This window comes from Asparagus officinalis, chromosome 10 (genome assembly GCF_001876935.1).
Source record: "Asparagus officinalis chromosome 10, Aspof.V1, whole genome shotgun sequence".
NCBI classification, from domain to species: domain Eukaryota; kingdom Viridiplantae; phylum Streptophyta; class Magnoliopsida; order Asparagales; family Asparagaceae; genus Asparagus; species Asparagus officinalis.
In genome coordinates, this window is record NC_033803.1 from 49,560,673 (window position 1) to 49,569,213 (window position 8,541).

The window sequence follows — 8,541 nt, forward strand, 5'->3', positions numbered from 1 at the left end:
AGGTGTTTTGTTGGTTTCCCTGTAGATTCTTCGTCCGGATTCGGATTTGAGTGATTCTGGGTGCGTTGGATGCTTGACGAAGAATTCGATCCGCTCTGGTGATTGGATTATCTGTAGAGTGGTCGAGGCATGAAGGGCGTTGTCCTATTCGTGAACAGTGCCGGGTTCCCGATTGGTCCGGGTCTTGGTTGTTCCGAAACCCTATCCGCTCACGTAGCTCGCCGACTCACTTCAGTCGTTCGTCGACGTCGATTGGGCTCATGTGGATCGGATAGTGACGTTCATCATCGTTCTTTAACACTGAACCGTTCGTGGAGACCTATAGGCAATTTTCGATGCCTACAATCATAAAACTAGAAGGGGATTAGGTTATGTTTCAACCCCTTCCCTTTTAGAAAATGAAGCTGATGATTGTCTATGGCAAGACCATTCGTCCGAACATCATCATGGGAATCCGATATAAGCATCGGAACGTTCTTTAAAAACATGTCTGTGAATACGCAGATGAGGATGATGAAAAGTTGATTGAGTTAATCAACGATCCTTGGATCAAACACCTTAATATTTTATGGGATATGCGCTTCGAACAACGCGAGCCGCCCACAGAAGATAAGATAATCCAAGCCAACATGGAGGATAAAATCAATCCCAAGCTAATCTTCATAAGCAAGAGCTTATCACCACCCGAGAAAGAAGACCTCATATCTCTCATCATATAATATATAGATGTCTTCGCTTGGAATTATGAGAAGATATGCTGGGTCTTGATCCTAAAGTAGTAATGCATCGTCTTAACATTGATTCGGATGCGAAGCCTATTAAGCAACAACAACGTTGGTTCTGTCTTGAGATCATGGAGGCGATTGAGTCGGAAGTCAAAAAGCTTATCGACTCAGGCTTTATCAGAGAGGAACAACACCATAACTGGGTGGCTAACATTGTCCCCGTTCCTAAGAAGAATGAAAGGTCCAAATTTGCATTGACTTTCATGACCTAAATTCTGCATATCCGAAAGATGAATTTCCACTCCTCATCAAAGACGTCGTGATTGACAGTACTTGTGGGTATGAGAGGATGTCTTTCATAGATGGATTTTTAGCGTATAACCAGATCAAAATGTATCCTGAAGACGAAAAGCACACCAACTTCAGAACACCATTGGGAGTGTATTGCTACACAGTAATGCCCTTTGGATTAAAGAACGCTGGCGCAACCTATCAGTGTGCAATGAATACTATCTTTTATGAACATCTGCGCAAAAAGATAGAGTGTTACGTGGATAATATTGTGGTGAACAGCCGGAACAAAGGTGATCATCTTGCAGATCTGAAGATGATGTTTGATATTATGCAAGTGCATCAACTGAAGATGAATTCAACCAAATCGTTCCTAGAGGTGTCCAGCGGTAAATTCCTCAGATTCATAGTCGCATCTAAAGGAATTTCCCTCGATCCTGAAAAAGTTCGTGCCATCCAAGAGATGCGACCTCCGAGAAACATCAAAGAGCTTAGAGGCTTGCAGGGCAGATTGGTGTACATCCAAAAATTCATATCAAATCTCTCGGGATGCTGCCAATCTTTCTCTAAATTAATGAAGAAATGAGTCTCGTTCGTTTTGGATGAAGATTGCCAAAAAGCATTTAAGGAGATAAAGAGATATATCACGCAACCACCTGTCCTTGTGGCCCTAATATCAAGAAAACCATTCATGTTATATGTAAGAGCCATGAATTATTCTCTTGGAGCTTTATTAGCCCGGAACAATGACCAAGGACACGAGAAGTCAATCTACTACCTTAGCAGAATCATGATCGAAGCTGAACACAGGTACAACCTGGTGCAGAAAGAATGTCTTGCCTTAGTATTCGCCGTTCAGAAAATATGACACTACCTGATCAGTCAATCAATGCATGTCATCTCCGTGGTGAATCTTTTGAGGGTGCTCATGACGAAACCCTCTTCACTGAATTACCATCTAGCGAAATGGGTGATTCTCCTATCGCAATATTTCATGCAATTCATACCTCAGAAGGCTGTTAAAGGTCAAGCTCTAGCAGATTTCCTGGCTGATCATCTAGTATCTAATTCGTCCAAATTATATGAAGACTTACCAGATGAAGTTGCTGAAGCTTGTGTAACCCAAGAGGTCATGCAAGTATGGAAATTATTCTTTGACGGTGCGTCTCCAGCAAATCCTAATGGAGGAATCACTACTGGTGTGGGGGTGGTACTTGTATCCCCAAGTGGTCATGTAATCCTAAGAGGATTCTCTCTAATCGAGCCATGCACCAACAATGTAGCGGAGTACAACACGTTGCTATTAGGGATGCAGTTGGTCGAGGAGCTCAATATTTGACACCTTGAGGCTTATGGTGATTCTCAACTAATAGTGAATCAAGTCCGATGAGAATATAAAATACGTAATGAGGACTTAATCCCATACCACTTTGTTGTGCTAGAGCTAGCCCAGAAGTTTAAAAGTTTCTTTATTGGATACATTCCACGAGTCCAGAATGCATATGCGAACGCTTTAGCCTCGCTGGCAACTTCATTGGCATTGCCGCCAAAGGCTGAAACAACAATATTCATTATGGGCCGTGACTTGTATTACCCCAAGTTTCCTTTAGAAGACTACTCAAATGTGACAGCAACGAAGATTGCCTGTGCAACATCAATTAGGCTCGAAACAAGAGATTAGTGGTTCCTATAAATTGACTATGTCTTGTACGGGATACTGCCCGATGATAGGGCTGAGCACGATTCGGTTCGGGTCAGCTTTTACCAAATTTTGAACAACCGAACCGAACCGCATATAATTCAAAACCGAACCGAATCGTTGCAAGTCGGTTCGATGCAGTTCGGTTCGGTTTGTTCAGTTCTAACTTCATTTTTAGAATGACTTAAACAGTAGACTTGCCAAATGCTAAATCAAATAGAATATATCGTGACGGGTAAGGGATCCCATGAATATTAAATAGTAGTATTTCAGGGGTTGCCGACTTAATTTGGAAAACAAGAGGGGAAAAAAGAAACAAAATCATCATCCATGAAAACATATATACCAGAAAACAAATTAATGATTGTTATCAAAGCACAAACTCAGAAATCATAAGAGAATAGTAGTGCATAAATGAACAGGAAACTGATAGACCGATATCTCAACTTACTATGTGCTGTATCCAATGAAATAAATCAAAATTAAAGAATAATCGCAGTCAGAAGCTTGAAGAAGAGCAAAAGATAAAGTTTATACCTCGGTCTCGATGACGACGACGGTGACGGGTGCGAGCGTCCCCCCCAAAGCCGGAGACAAATCCTGAGCCTGAGGAGATGTTTCGACCTCGGCCATGAAGACTGCGAAAGTGAGGAAGAGGAAGAGGACGTGAGAGAGGTGGACCGTGGAACTGAGGACTGAGGAGTGAGAGAGAGTGAGAGAGAAGAACTGAGGAGGCGGCTGAGAAAGGGGGAAGGGAAGTTTAGGTGTTTAGGGTTTGAGAGTCTGAGACTTTGTCTTTGGGGATGGGTCGAGTTTGAGCAGAATGAGTATTTAGACCATAGGGTATTCGGTCGGTTCGGGTTGAAAAGTTTTCAACCCAACCTGAACCGCCCTACTCTTAAAACCGATTTTTTCGGATCGGTTCGGGTCGGGTCGGTCGGGTTTTTCAGTTTGGACCGAACCTGATGTTCTTTGGATATTGGTGGAGCGATGGGTTCAACAATATCCATCCCCCACATCTCAAATGGCCAAGATGAAGATGTTGGATGCAGATTTCCTGGTGCTTGATGAATGAAGTCACCATGAATTTGGCATGTGTGACACCTTTTAGCATAATTGACTGCGTCTGCAAACATTTTAGGCCAATAGTAACCAATTCTTTAGAGGTGATCTCCAAATTTAGCTCCTGCGCTTCATACATTCCATTATGAGCTTCTTCAAGAGCCTCCTGCGCTTCTTTTCTGGAAAGGCAGCGAAACAAGATTCCATCATGTGATTTTCGATACAAGGTTTGAGAAACCGCATCATAATAGAATCAAAGGGCCTTTCATTTTACAGCGGTCGCTTCCTTTGAATCATCGGGTAAGTATCCCTGTATTTGTAGATCAAGAACGAGGAGAGCTTGAACTTCTTTCTGGTCCTTTGAGTTCGACGCTTAGGCATTTAATCATGGATGCTTCTCTAGAATCAATCAATCATGACCACATCTCAAAGCCTATGGAGACTCTTCAGATGATCCTGACTTATTAGAAGTTGAAAGTTATCGATGGCTTAGGACTGTGAATGAACGTCGTATGTTCTCGCCTCTTATGGAATATGAATGCTCTCTTACTATCCTCAAAGTGGCTTCTGTCCCAAGAAAAATGGATTGGGACTTAACTCTGGCACAATATGGGGTTACATGTGATTTTTTCTCTAGAAGTGGTGCCAAAATGGATGGTAGTGGCTGCTACGTGACCGGACTGCTCCTAGGACTATTTCAAAGAGAGTTACCTGTTGGTGAAACAGCTAAAGAAGCTAACACATTTGGTCGTGCCTTCTTCAAAGCAAAGGGGGCAATTCCTCGCAAAAGATTTTAGAACTCCCGGTTGGTCTCGTTGGAGTCCTACACAATGGTGGCCTTCAGTCACCGAATGTATCTTGCAGGAGAATCATGATGACTGGCAGAAATTTGGCCTCTATGCACCTATTAGGGCAACATAGGTTGGGTTGCGGACCAACTCTCATTAATTCTTCAGTGTGTTAGAGTTGTATAATCCTGACACGAGCACTTTCTTTACTCAAGACGGGGAGTTAGGAATTCCCCTTCACAAATGGCTGAAGTCTCGGCATTGCCATATGGGAGATATCCTTATGAAGAATATATTCTGAGGTATAAGGAGCTGGTTGATTTGGAGAAGGATCATCCCCAAGTGGTCGAAACTTTTTGGGAGGTAATGTGTCATTACTGTATCTGTTTGGCAATAGAAGGACGTGCTAACAAGAAGGGTGAAAAATCCATCAACCATAACATTTGGGCGCATTAACTCTTTAAGAACTTGAATCGAAAGAAGGACCCTATAGTGCCATTAGGTCCTTACGAGGCGGGTGATTGGTGCGCTGTATATTTGCTCACCCTCCTAAGGCTTACATAACACCTTCAGACGAACACGTGTATGTCGTGGGTACTGAGTTTGAAAGCTTCTTTTACCAAAGCGGAGAACCAATTTTATCTAAGGCTGTGTTGGTGAGATATTTAATGTTTTGGTTAAAGCACATCATTCTTCCCTCCAGCAGTTTTGATTCTTTGCAAAAAGAAATAGTATTCCAGGCCATTTGTTTGGCGCACGGCCATTCATTTACCCTCCTATCTGCCATGATTGCCCGTATCCATTTGGGATTGCGGCAATTATGTTACGCTTTTTTGTCATGGTGCTAAGAACCTAAGAGTGTAATTACCCTACGCTTATTTCATGGCGTGGTTTGTCATACATTGCCCCACACTTACGAACGCGTCCTCCGCTCACACAGAAGGCCAAGTTACTCCCTTCATTCAGAGGTTGGAAAACTCAGATTGGAGTAAGCACTATATGACGATGATGAGACATGCGCTCAAAGACCACAAGAAGTTTGACTTCAACTAGTGTTTTTCTCATTTTCCCGGGATCAGCTATAGCCAGGCTATATAGTAGATGATTCAAATGGTTAGGGTTATACTACTTTGTCCCTTGGTTGCTTCATGTGGTTCATGAGTATTCGTCTAGGGTACCTTGTTTATCATTTGGCCCCATGTGTGTGTTAGAGTCATATCTGCCTTGTCGCTTCGCTCACCAATTTGGTTATGACTAGTTGTACATCGGCAACCCTAACACTCAACTATAGGCTGAGGATTATAGCATAAATGACGAAGCAAGGGCTTGGTTTTGGACCATCGCTGGGGGACGAGCGCTCGTTTCTAACTCCCACTACAGAATCCCCTACTTCGAACAACACTTGCTTATGCAAGTGGCATTATATGGCAAATGTGGCAATCTCGAATTTTAATATCAACTCATCGGGACTACGAATCATTCGTCATCGCTATCGATTTGGGGATACTTCTAAAAAGAGTCGCATGATAGGACTCAAGGAGTTCTTACATGTTGAAGAAAATGTTAGAATAGAAGAATCTGGACTTTCCAGTCCTCATGAAACTCTAGAAGAAGTGGATGTGGCTCTGGACAGGAGAGCGCTTCGGAGGTCTCCCCACATCGTTGAATACAGGAGTCATATGCCTACTGTTGCTGAGGAGGGTGAGGCTTCCGGATCTGGAGCTGCCTAGTGAGCTCGGGGATTCTGCTCATGCTGGTGAGTAACTTGAGCACTTTCAGCATGAGACTTTCGAGAATATACCCCTACCTGTTAGTCTCACCGTAAAAGGTTCTCTCAACAATCCAATGAAGCTGTATTTGGAGAACTTGACTTAGTCATGGGACCCACTGGTATACCAATCTCAGCTTATCTTAAACTTTGGATTGTCATTTTTTTGTTTAACCTCTGACATTCCTTCTGCAGAAGGAAGTGAAGGAGTTGAAGCTTCAAGGCAAGTGCGGGAGAAGTCCAAAGAGCCGGGGTTGATGTGAAAGTTCAAATATCTCACAAGAAGCAAAGGCAAGAAACTCCATTGATGATCTTTCCTCCTACAGAACAAATTGGAGTTGACACGGAGTCAGAGTCTGAGGATGGCGTTCCTTTATCTCGACTCCGTATGAGATCACACTCTGAACCTAGTGTGAATGCTGAGGACACACTTGTTGCCTATGGTAAGACAATTTCACATTTGTTTTTTTAGATTTCCATTGCGCTAACGGAGCTGGAGTCCCTATTAGTTGTTCCCACTGAAGCTGTGATTCCTATCGAAGCTGAGATCGCTCCGAGCATGACTATTGATACTAGAGTAGCTATGGACGCAACTGTTGTTCTCAACATAGCTGTTGAAACCGAAGTTGCTTTAGATGTAGTTTCCGGAATCAAAGCTGAAGTAGTTACAAGTATTATGCCAACCATGTCTACCACCTCAATGAAAATTCCACCCCCAATGTTAACCGTATTCACTACTGCTCCTGCCACTATCATTGCTTCTCCTGCAACCATTGCAGCAACCACTGTGTTCACCATGTCGTTGATTTCTGCAGAAGTTACGGCTTTGCCTGGTGGCCAATTGGAAGTGGTGTCTTCCGACGCTACACCCTCTTCTTCTTTCGACTTAGTAAAAGAATTTGGGGTGTCAATGGTTCGAAAGAATTTCCTTACCATTTTAAAGGAATCCCCTATTCAAGTATTGAATTATGGTGGGGACTTTGCTGGGGTTAAGGCGGTGCTAGAACCACTTTTGCATCTGATGCAGAATTTAACTAGCAGTATGGCCGTGTTGTCATACTGGGTGCATTTGGCAAAGGTTGAAAACCTTTTCAGAAAGTGGCAGGATCACCGAAATCAGTCTCTCTTCCCACTATCCGAAGAACACATTATGCAGTAATTGAGGCGAAGGGATAATTCTCTATTTGAGCTTGAACGCCAAGTCCTTCCGGGGGTCAGCAAAAAGCTATCTAGTGCGGACAAAAGGTCGCTAATACTGAACATAACCAGTAGCTCTTGGTTGAATCTTATAAAGCCATGCTTGCTGACATCCAAGTTAAGCTGGCAGAAGCAAAGAATGAGTTAAAAGGGCGCAATGGAAGTGCGGCAAATATTGGTAGCCAAGCAGGCGGAACATCAAACATTGCTTCAGGTTGAGCTCAATGATTTGGGAAAGCTAGAAAATGTTGTAAGCAATGTGAAAGTATTTTCTAATGATGAGTTGCATAAGCATGCCATGGTAGAAGTTGAATTGGAGCACCAAGAGTCTTTAAACAAACTCGCTGAGGAAATCCGTAAAACTAATGAATTTCCTTAATTTTTGTAGCCTAGCCCTTGTAGTGGTTTCCCATTAATGAAATTATAGTTTTATCCACTAACCTCTTCTCTCTGTGCATTTTGACTCCTTTTTTGACAATGTTCGTATGCTTGTGGTGGTATGAGACCTTTCTTAACAAGTCTCAACACTTAGGACCCTTCATAGTTGTCCTGACGAGCCTCATCACTCTGGGGCGAAGTTCATTGGTTTCAATGAGCTTCATCATTTTGTAATGATAAGATAAGTCCTGGAACTTCAAGATGAAGTTCAAATTTTATCGAACTTCATTATGAATAAGTCCCGAGGTTCAATGAACTTTGTCAATTCGAGGTTCTAGGATGAGGTTCGATATGACTTCAACTAAGTCTCATTGCTCTAGTCAAAATCATGGCTTTCGTTCTGCTTTCAACCGAGCCTCGATATTCGAGTTTGGTTGAAATAGCGACCTTCGTCATTTCAAAATTTCAAGATGAGGTTCAAACGGATCTCAACCGAGTTTTGATAGTCGAGCTTGATTGAAATAGTGACCTTCATCATTTTAAACTTTAGAGACGAGGTTCAAATTTATTTTAACCATGTCTCTATATTCAAGCTCGATTGAAATAGTGACTTTCGTCATTTCGAACATCAGA